This window comes from Diorhabda carinulata, chromosome 8 (assembly GCF_026250575.1).
Source record: "Diorhabda carinulata isolate Delta chromosome 8, icDioCari1.1, whole genome shotgun sequence".
NCBI lineage: Eukaryota > Metazoa > Arthropoda > Insecta > Coleoptera > Chrysomelidae > Diorhabda > Diorhabda carinulata.
The window spans coordinates 10,961,829-10,975,820 of record NC_079467.1 but is presented as its reverse complement, the minus strand read 5'-3'; positions in this window follow the sequence as shown (position 1 = coordinate 10,975,820).

Sequence of the window (13,992 nt, the reverse complement as noted above, 5' to 3'; positions counted from 1 at the left end):
TGAGTGAAAATTTTCTAAGTATATCTTCCTAATTTGAAGTCGAATTTCAACATTTCTGATATATTTGAGTGAGTTTGCATCTAACTTTGTCATATATCGTCGATTAACATTCATTGAAGCCCTTTGAGGTCGATTGTCACTTTGTGTTGATTGAAAATTTTCAAAGTCTATCTTCCTAATTTGAAGTCGAATTTCAACATTTCTGATATATTTGAGTGAGTTTGCATCTAACTTTGTCATATATCGTCGATTAACATTCATTGAAGCCCTTTGAGGTCGATTGTCACTTTGTGTTGATTGAAAATTTTCAAAGTCTATCTTCCTAATTTGAAGTCGAATTTCAACATTTCTTATATATTTGAATGAGTTTGCATCTGACTTTGTCAGATATCGTCGATTAACATCCATTGAAGCCCTTTGAGGTCGATTGTCACTTTGTGTTGATTGAAAATTTTCAAAGTCCATCTTCCTCATTTGAAGTCGAATTTCATCAATTGTTATATATCTGCATGAGTTTGCATCTAACTTTGTCAGATATTGTCGATTAACATCCATTGAAGCCCATTGAAGTCGATTGTCACTTTGTGTTGATTGAAAATTTTCAAAGTCTATCTTCCTAATTTGAAGTCGAATTTCAACATTTCTCTTATATTTGAGTGAGTTTGCATCTTAATTCGTCAGATATCGTCGATTAACATCCATTGAAGCCCATAGAGGTCGATTGTCACTTTTTGTTGAGTGAAAATTTTCTAAGTCTATCTTCCTAATTTGAAGTCGAATTTCAACATTTCTCATATATTTGAGTGAGTTTGCATCTAACTTTGTCAGATATCGTCGATTAACATCCATTGAAGCCCATTGAGGTCGATTGTCACTTTGTGTTGAGTGAAAATTTTCTAAGTCTATCTTCCTAATTTGAAGTCGAATTTCAACATTTCTCATATATTTGAGTGAGTTTGCATCTAACTTTGTCAGATATCGTCGATTAACATCCATTGAAGCCCATTGAGGTCGATTGTCACTTTGTGTTGAGTGAAAATTTTCTAAGTATATCTTCCTAATTTGAAGTCGAATTTCAACATTTCTGATATATTTGAGTGAGTTTGCATCTAACTTTGTCATATATCGTCGATTAACATTCATTGAAGCCCTTTGAGGTCGATTGTCACTTTGTGTTGATTGAAAATTTTCAAAGTCTATCTTCCTAATTTGAAGTCGAATTTCAACATTTCTGATATATTTGAGTGAGTTTGCATCTAACTTTGTCATATATCGTCGATTAACATTCATTGAAGCCCTTTGAGGTCGATTGTCACTTTGTGTTGATTGAAAATTTTCAAAGTCTATCTTCCTAATTTGAAGTCGAATTTCAACATTTCTTATATATTTGAATGAGTTTGCATCTGACTTTGTCAGATATCGTCGATTAACATCCATTGAAGCCCTTTGAGGTCGATTGTCACTTTGTGTTGATTGAAAATTTTCAAAGTCCATCTTCCTCATTTGAAGTCGAATTTCATCAATTGTTATATATCTGCATGAGTTTGCATCTAACTTTGTCAGATATCGTCGATTAACATCCATTGAAGCCCATTGAAGTCGATTGTCACTTTGTGTTGATTGAAAATTTTCAAAGTCTATCTTCCTAATTTGAAGTCGAATTTCAACATTTCTCTTATATTTGAGTGAGTTTGCATCTTACTTTGTCAGATATCGTCGATTAACATCCATTGAAGCCCATTGAGGTCGATTGTCACTTTGTGTTGAGTGAAAATTTTCTAAGTCTATCTTCCTAATTTGAAGTCGAATTTCAACATTTCTCATATATTTGAGTGAGTTTGCATCTAACTTTGTCAGATATCGTCGATTAACATTGATTGAAGCCCATTGAGGTCGATTGTCACTTTGTGTTGATTGAAAATTTTCAAAGTCTATCTTCCTAATTTGAAGTCGAATTTCAACATTTCTGATATATTTGAGTGAGTTTGCATCTTACTTTGTCAGATATCGTCGATTAACATCCATTGAAGCCCATTGAGGTCGATCGTCACTTTGTGTTGAGTGAAAATTTTCTAAGTCTATCTTCCTAATTTGTAGTCGAATTTCAACATTTCTCATATATTTGAGTGAGTTTGCATCTAACTTTGTCAGATATCGTCGATTAACATCCATTGAAGCCTATTGAAGTCGATTGTCACTTTGTGTTGAGTGAAAATTTTCAAAGTCTATCTTCCTAATTTGAAGTCGAATTTCAACATTTCTCATATATTTGAGTGAGTTTGCATCTAACTTTGTCAGATATCGTCGATTAACATTGATTGAAGCCCATTGAGGTCGATTGTCACTTTGTGTTGAGTGAAAATTTTCAAAGTCTATCTTCCTAATTTGAAGTCGAATGTCAACATTTCTGATATATTTGAGTGAGTTTGCATCTAACTTTGTCAGATATCGTCGATTAACATTCATTGAAGCCCATTGAGGTCGATTGTCACTTTGTGTTGAGTGAAAATTTTCTAAGTCTATCTTCCTAATTTGAAGCCGAATTTCAACATTTCTGATATATTTGAGTGAGTTTGCATCTTAATTTGTCAGATATCGTCGATTAACATTAATTGAAGCCCATTGAGGTCGATTGTCACTTTGTGTTGAGTGAAATTTTTTTAAGTCTATCTTCCTAATTTGAAGTCGAATGTCAACATTTCTGATATATTTGAGTGAGTTTGCATCTAACTTTGTCAGATATCGTCGATTAACATTCATTGAAGCCCATTGGGTCGATTGTCACTTTGTGTTGAGTGAAAATTTTCTAAGTCTATCTTCCTAATTTGAAGCCGAATTTCAACATTTCTGATATATTTGAGTGAGTTTGCATCTTAATTTGTCAGATATCGTCGATTAACATCCATTGAAGCCCATTGAGGTCGATTGTCACTTTGTGTTGAGTGAAAATTTTTTAAGTCTATCTTCCTAATTTGAAGTCGAATGTCAACATTTCTGATATATTTGAGTGAGTTTGCATCTAACTTTGTCAGATATCGTCGATTAACATTCATTGAAGCCCATTGAGGTCGATTGTCACTTTGTGTTGAGTGAAAATTTTCTAAGTCTATCTTCCTAATTTGAAGTCGAATTTCAACATTTCTGATATATTTGAGTGAGTTTGCATCTTAATTTGTCAGATATCGTCGATTAACATCCATTGAAGCCCATTGAGGTCGATTGTCACTTTGTGTTGAGTGAAAATTTTTTAAGTCTATCTTCCTAATTTGAAGTCGAATGTCAACATTTCTGATATATTTGAGTGAGTTTGCATCTAACTTTGTCAGATATCGTCGATTAACATTCATTGAAGCCCATTGAGGTCGATTGTCACTTTGTGTTGAGTGAAAATTTTCTAAGTCTATCTTCCTAATTTGAAGTCGAATTTCAACATTTCTGATATATTTGAGTGAGTTTGCATCTAACTTTGTCAGATATCGTCGATTAACATTCATTGAAGCCCTTTGAGGTCGATTGTCACTTTGTGTTGATTGAAAATTTTCAAAGTCTATCTTCCTAATTTGAAGTCGAATTTCAACATTTCTGATATATTTGAGTGAGTTTGCATCTTACTTTGTCAGATATCGTCGATTAACATCCATTGAAGCCCATTGAGGTCGATCGTCACTTTGTGTTGAGTGAAAATTTTCTAAGTCTATCTTCCTAATTTGTAGTCGAATTTCAACATTTCTCATATATTTGAGTGAGTTTGCATCTAACTTTGTCAGATATCGTCGATTAACATCCATTGAAGCCTATTGAAGTCGATTGTCACTTTGTGTTGAGTGAAAATTTTCAAAGTCTATCTTCCTAATTTGAAGTCGAATTTCAACATTTCTCATATATTTGAGTGAGTTTGCATCTAACTTTGTCAGATATCGTCGATTAACATTGATTGAAGCCCATTGAGGTCGATTGTCACTTTGTGTTGAGTGAAAATTTTCAAAGTCTATCTTCCTAATTTGAAGTCGAATGTCAACATTTCTGATATATTTGAGTGAGTTTGCATCTAACTTTGTCAGATATCGTCGATTAACATTCATTGAAGCCCATTGAGGTCGATTGTCACTTTGTGTTGAGTGAAAATTTTCTAAGTCTATCTTCCTAATTTGAAGCCGAATTTCAACATTTCTGATATATTTGAGTGAGTTTGCATCTTAATTTGTCAGATATCGTCGATTAACATCCATTGAAGCCCATTGAGGTCGATTGTCACTTTGTGTTGAGTGAAAATTTTTTAAGTCTATCTTCCTAATTTGAAGTGGAATGTCAACATTTCTGATATATTTGAGTGAGTTTGCATCTAACTTTGTCAGATATCGTCGATTAACATTCATTGAAGCCCATTGAGGTCGATTGTCACTTTGTGTTGAGTGAAAATTTTCTAAGTCTATCTTCCTAATTTGAAGTCGAATTTCAACATTTCTCATATATTTGAGTGAGTTTGCATCTAACTTTGTCAGATATCGTCGATTAACATCCATTGAAGCCCATTGAGGTCGATTGTCACTTTGTGTTGAGTGAAAATTTTCTAAGTATATCTTCCTAATTTGAAGTCGAATTTCAACATTTCTGATATATTTGAGTGAGTTTGCATCTAACTTTGTCATATATCTTCGATTAACATTCATTGAAGCCCTTTGAGGTCGATTTTCACTTTGTGTTGATTGAAAATTTTCAAAGTCTATCTTCCTAATTTGAAGTCGAATTTCAACATTTCTTATATATTTGAATGAGTTTGCATCTGACTTTGTCAGATATCGTCGATTAACATCCATTGAAGCCCTTTGAGGTCGATTGTCACTTTGTGTTGATTGAAAATTTTCAAAGTCCATCTTCCTCATTTGAAGTCGAATTTCATCAATTGTTATATATCTGCATGAGTTTGCATCTAACTTTGTCAGATATTGTCGATTAACATCCATTGAAGCCCATTGAAGTCGATTGTCACTTTGTGTTGATTGAAAATTTTCAAAGTCTATCTTCCTAATTTGAAGTCGAATTTCAACATTTCTCTTATATTTGAGTGAGTTTGCATCTTAATTTGTCAGATATCGTCGATTAACATCCATTGAAGCCCATTGAGGTCGATTGTCACTTTTTGTTGAGTGAAAATTTTCTAAGTCTATCTTCCTAATTTGAAGTCGAATTTCAACATTTCTCATATATTTGAGTGAGTTTGCATCTAACTTTGTCAGATATCGTCGATTAACATCCATTGAAGCCCATTGAGGTCGATTGTCACTTTGTGTTGAGTGAAAATTTTCTAAGTCTATCTTCCTAATTTGAAGTCGAATTTCAACATTTCTCATATATTTGAGTGAGTTTGCATCTGACTTTGTCAGATATCGTCGATTAACATCCATTGAAGCCCATTGAGGTCGATCGTCACTTTGTGTTGAGTGAAAATTTTCTAAGTCTATCTTCCTAATTTGTAGTCGAATTTCAACATTTCTCATATATTTGAGTGAGTTTGCATCTAACTTTGTCAGATATCGTCGATTAACATCCATTGAAGCCTATTGAAGTCGATTGTCACTTTGTGTTGAGTGAAAATTTTCAAAGTCTATCTTCCTAATTTGAAGTCGAATTTCAACATTTCTCATATATTTGAGTGAGTTTGCATCTAACTTTGTCAGATATCGTCGATTAACATTGATTGAAGCCCATTGAGGTCGATTGTCACTTTGTGTTGAGTGAAAATTTTCAAAGTCTATCTTCCTAATTTGAAGTCGAATGTCAACATTTCTGATATATTTGAGTGAGTTTGCATCTAACTTTGTCAGATATCGTCGATTAACATTCATTGAAGCCCATTGAGGTCGATTGTCACTTTGTGTTGAGTGAAAATTTTCTAAGTCTATCTTCCTAATTTGAAGCCGAATTTCAACATTTCTGATATATTTGAGTGAGTTTGCATCTTAATTTGTCAGATATCGTCGATTAACATCCATTGAAGCCCATTGAGGTCGATTGTCACTTTGTGTTGAGTGAAAATTTTTTAAGTCTATCTTCCTAATTTGAAGTGGAATGTCAACATTTCTGATATATTTGAGTGAGTTTGCATCTAACTTTGTCAGATATCGTCGATTAACATTCATTGAAGCCCATTGAGGTCGATTGTCACTTTGTGTTGAGTGAAAATTTTCTAAGTCTATCTTCCTAATTTGAAGTCGAATTTCAACATTTCTCATATATTTGAGTGAGTTTGCATCTAACTTTGTCAGATATCGTCGATTAACATCCATTGAAGCCCATTGAGGTCGATTGTCACTTTGTGTTGAGTGAAAATTTTCTAAGTATATCTTCCTAATTTGAAGTCGAATTTCAACATTTCTGATATATTTGAGTGAGTTTGCATCTAACTTTGTCATATATCGTCGATTAACATTCATTGAAGCCCTTTGAGGTCGATTTTCACTTTGTGTTGATTGAAAATTTTCAAAGTCTATCTTCCTAATTTGAAGTCGAATTTCAACATTTCTTATATATTTGAATGAGTTTGCATCTGACTTTGTCAGATATCGTCGATTAACATCCATTGAAGCCCTTTGAGGTCGATTGTCACTTTGTGTTGATTGAAAATTTTCAAAGTCCATCTTCCTCATTTGAAGTCGAATTTCATCAATTGTTATATATCTGCATGAGTTTGCATCTAACTTTGTCAGATATTGTCGATTAACATCCATTGAAGCCCATTGAAGTCGATTGTCACTTTGTGTTGATTGAAAATTTTCAAAGTCTATCTTCCTAATTTGAAGTCGAATTTCAACATTTCTCTTATATTTGAGTGAGTTTGCATCTTAATTTGTCAGATATCGTCGATTAACATCCATTGAAGCCCATTGAGGTCGATTGTCACTTTTTGTTGAGTGAAAATTTTCTAAGTCTATCTTCCTAATTTGAAGTCGAATTTCAACATTTCTCATATATTTGAGTGAGTTTGCATCTAACTTTGTCAGATATCGTCGATTAACATCCATTGAAGCCCATTGAGGTCGATTGTCACTTTGTGTTGAGTGAAAATTTTCTAAGTCTATCTTCCTAATTTGAAGTCGAATTTCAACATTTCTCATATATTTGAGTGAGTTTGCATCTAACTTTGTCAGATATCGTCGATTAACATCCATTGAAGCCCATTGAGGTCGATTGTCACTTTGTGTTGAGTGAAAATTTTCTAAGTATATCTTCCTAATTTGAAGTCGAATTTCAACATTTCTGATATATTTGAGTGAGTTTGCATCTAACTTTGTCATATATCGTCGATTAACATTCATTGAAGCCCTTTGAGGTAGATTGTCACTTTGTGTTGATTGAAAATTTTCAAAGTCTATCTTCCTAATTTGAAGTCGAATTTCAACATTTCTGATATATTTGAGTGAGTTTGCATCTAACTTTGTCATATATCGTCGATTAACATTCATTGGAGCCCTTTGAGGTCGATTGTCACTTTGTGTTGAGTGAAAATTTTCTAAGTCTATCTTCCTAATTTGAAGCCGAATTTCAACATTTCTGATATATTTGAGTGAGTTTGCATCTTAATTTGTCAGATATCGTCGATTAACATTGATTGAAGCCCATTGAGGTCGATTGTCACTTTGTGTTGAGTGAAAATTTTTTAAGTCTATCTTCCTAATTTGAAGTCGAATGTCAACATTTCTGATATATTTGAGTGAGTTTGCATCTAACTTTGTCAGATATCGTCGATTAACATTCATTGAAGCCCATTGGGTCGATTGTCACTTTGTGTTGAGTGAAAATTTTCTAAGTCTATCTTCCTAATTTGAAGCCGAATTTCAACATTTCTGATATATTTGAGTGAGTTTGCATCTTAATTTGTCAGATATCGTCGATTAACATCCACTGAAGCCCATTGAGGTCGATTGTCACTTTGTGTTGAGTGAAAATTTTTTAAGTCTATCTTCCTAATTTGAAGTCGAATGTCAACATTTCTGATATATTTGAGTGAGTTTGCATCTAACTTTGTCAGATATCGTCGATTAACATTCATTGAAGCCCATTGAGGTCGATTGTCACTTTGTGTTGAGTGAAAATTTTCTAAGTCTATCTTCCTAATTTGAAGTCGAATTTCAACATTTCTGATATATTTGAGTGAGTTTGCATCTTAATTTGTCAGATATCGTCGATTAACATCCATTGAAGCCCATTGAGGTCGATTGTCACTTTTTGTTGAGTGAAAATTTTCTAAGTCTATCTTCCTAATTTGAAGTCGAATTTCAACATTTCTCATATATTTGAGTGAGTTTGCATCTAACTTTGTCAGATATCGTCGATTAACATCCATTGAAGCCCATTGAGGTCGATTGTCACTTTGTGTTGAGTGAAAATTTTCTAAGTATATCTTCCTAATTTGAAGTCGAATTTCAACATTTCTGATATATTTGAGTGAGTTTGCATCTAACTTTGTCATATATCGTCGATTAACATTCATTGAAGCCCTTTGAGGTCGATTGTCACTTTGTGTTGATTGAAAATTTTCAAAGTCTATCTTCCTAATTTGAAGTCGAATTTCAACATTTCTGATATATTTGAGTGAGTTTGCATCTAACTTTGTCATATATCGTCGATTAACATTCATTGAAGCCCTTTGAGGTCGATTGTCACTTTGTGTTGATTGAAAATTTTCAAAGTCTATCTTCCTAATTTGAAGTCGAATTTCAACATTTCTTATATATTTGAATGAGTTTGCATTTGACTTTGTCAGATATCGTCGATTAACATCTATTGAAGCCCTTTGAGGTCGATTGTCACTTTGTGTTGATTGAAAATTTTCAAAGTCCATCTTCCTCATTTGAAGTCGAATTTCATCAATTGTTATATATCTGCATGAGTTTGCATCTAACTTTGTCAGATATTGTCGATTAACATCCATTGAAGCCCATTGAAGTCGATTGTCACTTTGTGTTGATTGAAAATTTTCAAAGTCTATCTTCCTAATTTGAAGTCGAATTTCAACATTTCTCTTATATTTGAGTGAGTTTGCATCTTAATTTGTCAGATATCGTCGATTAACATCCATTGAAGCCCATTGAGGTCGATTGTCACTTTTTGTTGAGTGAAAATTTTCTAAGTCTATCTTCCTAATTTGAAGTCGAATTTCAACATTTCTCATATATTTGAGTGAGTTTGCATCTAACTTTGTCAGATATCGTCGATTAACATCCATTGAAGCCCATTGAGGTCGATTGTCACTTTGTGTTGAGTGAAAATTTTCTAAGTCTATCTTCCTAATTTGAAGTCGAATTTCAACATTTCTCATATATTTGAGTGAGTTTGCATCTAACTTTGTCAGATATCGTCGATTAACATCCATTGAAGCCCATTGAGGTCGATTGTCACTTTGTGTTGAGTGAAAATTTTCTAAGTATATCTTCCTAATTTGAAGTCGAATTTCAACATTTCTGATATATTTGAGTGAGTTTGCATCTAACTTTGTCATATATCGTCGATTAACATTCATTGAAGCCCTTTGAGGTCGATTGTCACTTTGTGTTGATTGAAAATTTTCAAAGTCTATCTTCCTAATTTGAAGTCGAATTTCAACATTTCTGATATATTTGAGTGAGTTTGCATCTAACTTTGTCATATATCGTCGATTAACATTCATTGAAGCCCTTTGAGGTCGATTGTCACTTTGTGTTGATTGAAAATTTTCAAAGTCTATCTTCCTAATTTGAAGTCGAATTTCAACATTTCTTATATATTTGAATGAGTTTGCATCTGACTTTGTCAGATATCGTCGATTAACATCCATTGAAGCCCTTTGAGGTCGATTGTCACTTTGTGTTGATTGAAAATTTTCAAAGTCCATCTTCCTCATTTGAAGTCGAATTTCATCAATTGTTATATATCTGCATGAGTTTGCATCTAACTTTGTCAGATATCGTCGATTAACATCCATTGAAGCCCATTGAAGTCGATTGTCACTTTGTGTTGATTGAAAATTTTCAAAGTCTATCTTCCTAATTTGAAGTCGAATTTCAACATTTCTCTTATATTTGAGTGAGTTTGCATCTTACTTTGTCAGATATCGTCGATTAACATCCATTGAAGCCCATTGAGGTCGATTGTCACTTTGTGTTGAGTGAAAATTTTCTAAGTCTATCTTCCTAATTTGAAGTCGAATTTCAACATTTCTCATATATTTGAGTGAGTTTGCATCTAACTTTGTCAGATATCGTCGATTAACATTGATTGAAGCCCATTGAGGTCGATTGTCACTTTGTGTTGATTGAAAATTTTCAAAGTCTATCTTCCTAATTTGAAGTCGAATTTCAACATTTCTGATATATTTGAGTGAGTTTGCATCTTACTTTGTCAGATATCGTCGATTAACATCCATTGAAGCCCATTGAGGTCGATCGTCACTTTGTGTTGAGTGAAAATTTTCTAAGTCTATCTTCCTAATTTGTAGTCGAATTTCAACATTTCTCATATATTTGAGTGAGTTTGCATCTAACTTTGTCAGATATCGTCGATTAACATCCATTGAAGCCTATTGAAGTCGATTGTCACTTTGTGTTGAGTGAAAATTTTAAAAGTCTATCTTCCTAATTTGATGTCGAATTTCAACATTTCTCATATATTTGAGTGAGTTTGCATCTAACTTTGTCAGATATCGTCGATTAACATTGATTGAAACCCATTGAGGTCGATTGTCACTTTGTGTTGAGTGAAAATTTTCAAAGTCTATCTTCCTAATTTGAAGTCGAATGTCAACATTTCTGATATATTTGAGTGAGTTTGCATCTAACTTTGTCAGATATCGTCGATTAACATTCATTGAAGCCCATTGAGGTCGATTGTCACTTTGTGTTGAGTGAAAATTTTCAAAGTCTATCTTCCTAATTTGAAGTCGAATGTCAACATTTCTGATATATTTGAGTGAGTTTGCATCTAACTTTGTCAGATATCGTCGATTAACATTCATTGAAGCCCATTGAGGTCGATTGTCACTTTGTGTTGAGTGAAAATTTTCTAAGTCTATCTTCCTAATTTGAAGCCGAATTTCAACATTTCTGATATATTTGAGTGAGTTTGCATCTTAATTTGTCAGATATCGTCGATTAACATTGATTGAAGCCCATTGAGGTCGATTGTCACTTTGTGTTGAGTGAAATTTTTTTAAGTCTATCTTCCTAATTTGAAGCCGAATTTCAACATTTCTGATATATTTGAGTGAGTTTGCATCTTAATTTGTCAGATATCGTCGATTAACATCCACTGAAGCCCATTGAGGTCGATTGTCACTTTGTGTTGAGTGAAAATTTTTTAAGTCTATCTTCCTAATTTGAAGTCGAATGTCAACATTTCTGATATATTTGAGTGAGTTTGCATCTAACTTTGTCAGATATCGTCGATTAACATTCATTGAAGCCCATTGAGGTCGATTGTCACTTTGTGTTGAGTGAAAATTTTCTAAGTCTATCTTCCTAATTTGAAGTCGAATTTCAACATTTCTGATATATTTGAGTGAGTTTGCATCTTAATTTGTCAGATATCGTCGATTAACATCCATTGAAGCCCATTGAGGTCGATTGTCACTTTTTGTTGAGTGAAAATTTTCTAAGTCTATCTTCCTAATTTGAAGTCGAATTTCAACATTTCTCATATATTTGAGTGAGTTTGCATCTAACTTTGTCAGATATCGTCGATTAACATCCATTGAAGCCCATTGAGGTCGATTGTCACTTTGTGTTGAGTGAAAATTTTCTAAGTATATCTTCCTAATTTGAAGTCGAATTTCAACATTTCTGATATATTTGAGTGAGTTTGCATCTAACTTTGTCATATATCGTCGATTAACATTCATTGAAGCCCTTTGAGGTCGATTGTCACTTTGTGTTGATTGAAAATTTTCAAAGTCTATCTTCCTAATTTGAAGTCGAATTTCAACATTTCTGATATATTTGAGTGAGTTTGCATCTAACTTTGTCATATATCGTCGATTAACATTCATTGAAGCCCTTTGAGGTCGATTGTCACTTTGTGTTGATTGAAAATTTTCAAAGTCTATCTTCCTAATTTGAAGTCGAATTTCAACATTTCTTATATATTTGAATGAGTTTGCATCTGACTTTGTCAGATATCGTCGATTAACATCTATTGAAGCCCTTTGAGGTCGATTGTCACTTTGTGTTGATTGAAAATTTTCAAAGTCCATCTTCCTCATTTGAAGTCGAATTTCATCAATTGTTATATATCTGCATGAGTTTGCATCTAACTTTGTCAGATATTGTCGATTAACATCCATTGAAGCCCATTGAAGTCGATTGTCACTTTGTGTTGAGTGAAATTTTTTTAAGTCTATCTTCCTAATTTGAAGTCGAATGTCAACATTTCTGATATATTTGAGTGAGTTTGCATCTAACTTTGTCAGATATCGTCGATTAACATTCATTGAAGCCCATTGGGTCGATTGTCACTTTGTGTTGAGTGAAAATTTTCTAAGTCTATCTTCCTAATTTGAAGCCGAATTTCAACATTTCTGATATATTTGAGTGAGTTTGCATCTTAATTTGTCAGATATCGTCGATTAACATCCATTGAAGCCCATTGAGGTCGATTGTCACTTTGTGTTGAGTGAAAATTTTTCAAGTCTATCTTCCTAATTTGAAGTCGAATGTCAACATTTCTGATATATTTGAGTGAGTTTGCATCTAACTTTGTCAGATATCGTCGATTAACATTCATTGAAGCCCATTGAGGTCGATTGTCACTTTGTGTTGAGTGAAAATTTTCTAAGTCTATCTTCCTAATTTGAAGTCGAATTTCAACATTTCTGATATATTTGAGTGAGTTTGCATCTTAATTTGTCAGATATCGTCGATTAACATTGATTGAAGCCCATTGAGGTCGATTGTCACTTTGTGTTGAGTGAAATTTTTTTAAGTCTATCTTCCTAATTTGAAGCCGAATTTCAACATTTCTGATATATTTGAGTGAGTTTGCATCTTAATTTGTCAGATATCGTCGATTAACATTGATTGAAGCCCATTGAGGTCGATTGTCACTTTGTGTTGAGTGAAATTTTTTTAAGTCTATCTTCCTAATTTGAAGTCGAATGTCAACATTTCTGATATATTTGAGTGAGTTTGCATCTAACTTTGTCAGATATCGTCGATTAACATTCATTGAAGCCCATTGGGTCGATTGTCACTTTGTGTTGAGTGAAAATTTTCTAAGTCTATCTTCCTAATTTGAAGCCGAATTTCAACATTTCTGATATATTTGAGTGAGTTTGCATCTTAATTTGTCAGATATCGTCGATTAACATCCATTGAAGCCCATTGAGGTCGATTGTCACTTTGTGTTGAGTGAAAATTTTTCAAGTCTATCTTCCTAATTTGAAGTCGAATGTCAACATTTCTGATATATTTGAGTGAGTTTGCATCTAACTTTGTCAGATATCGTCGATTAACATTCATTGAAGCCCATTGAGGTCGATTGTCACTTTGTGTTGAGTGAAAATTTTCTAAGTCTATCTTCCTAATTTGAAGTCGAATTTCAACATTTCTGATATATTTGAGTGAGTTTGCATCTTAATTTGTCAGATATCGTCGATTAACATCCATTGAAGCCCATTGAGGTCGATTGTCACTTTGTGTTGAGTGAAAATTTTCTAAGTCTATCTTCCTAATTTGAAGTCAAATTTCAACATTTCTCATATATTTGAGTGAGTTTGCAACTAACTTTGTCATATATCGTAGATTAACATGCATTGAAGCCCTTTTTGGTCGATTGTCACTTTGTGTTGATTGAAAATTTTCAAAGTCTATCTTCCTAATTTGAAGTCGAATTTCAACATTTCTGATATATTTGAGTGAGTTTGCATCTTACTTTGTCAGATATCGTCGATTAACATCCATTGAAGCCCATTGAGGTCGATCGTCACTTTGTGTTGAGTGAAAATTTTCTAAGTCTATCTTCCTA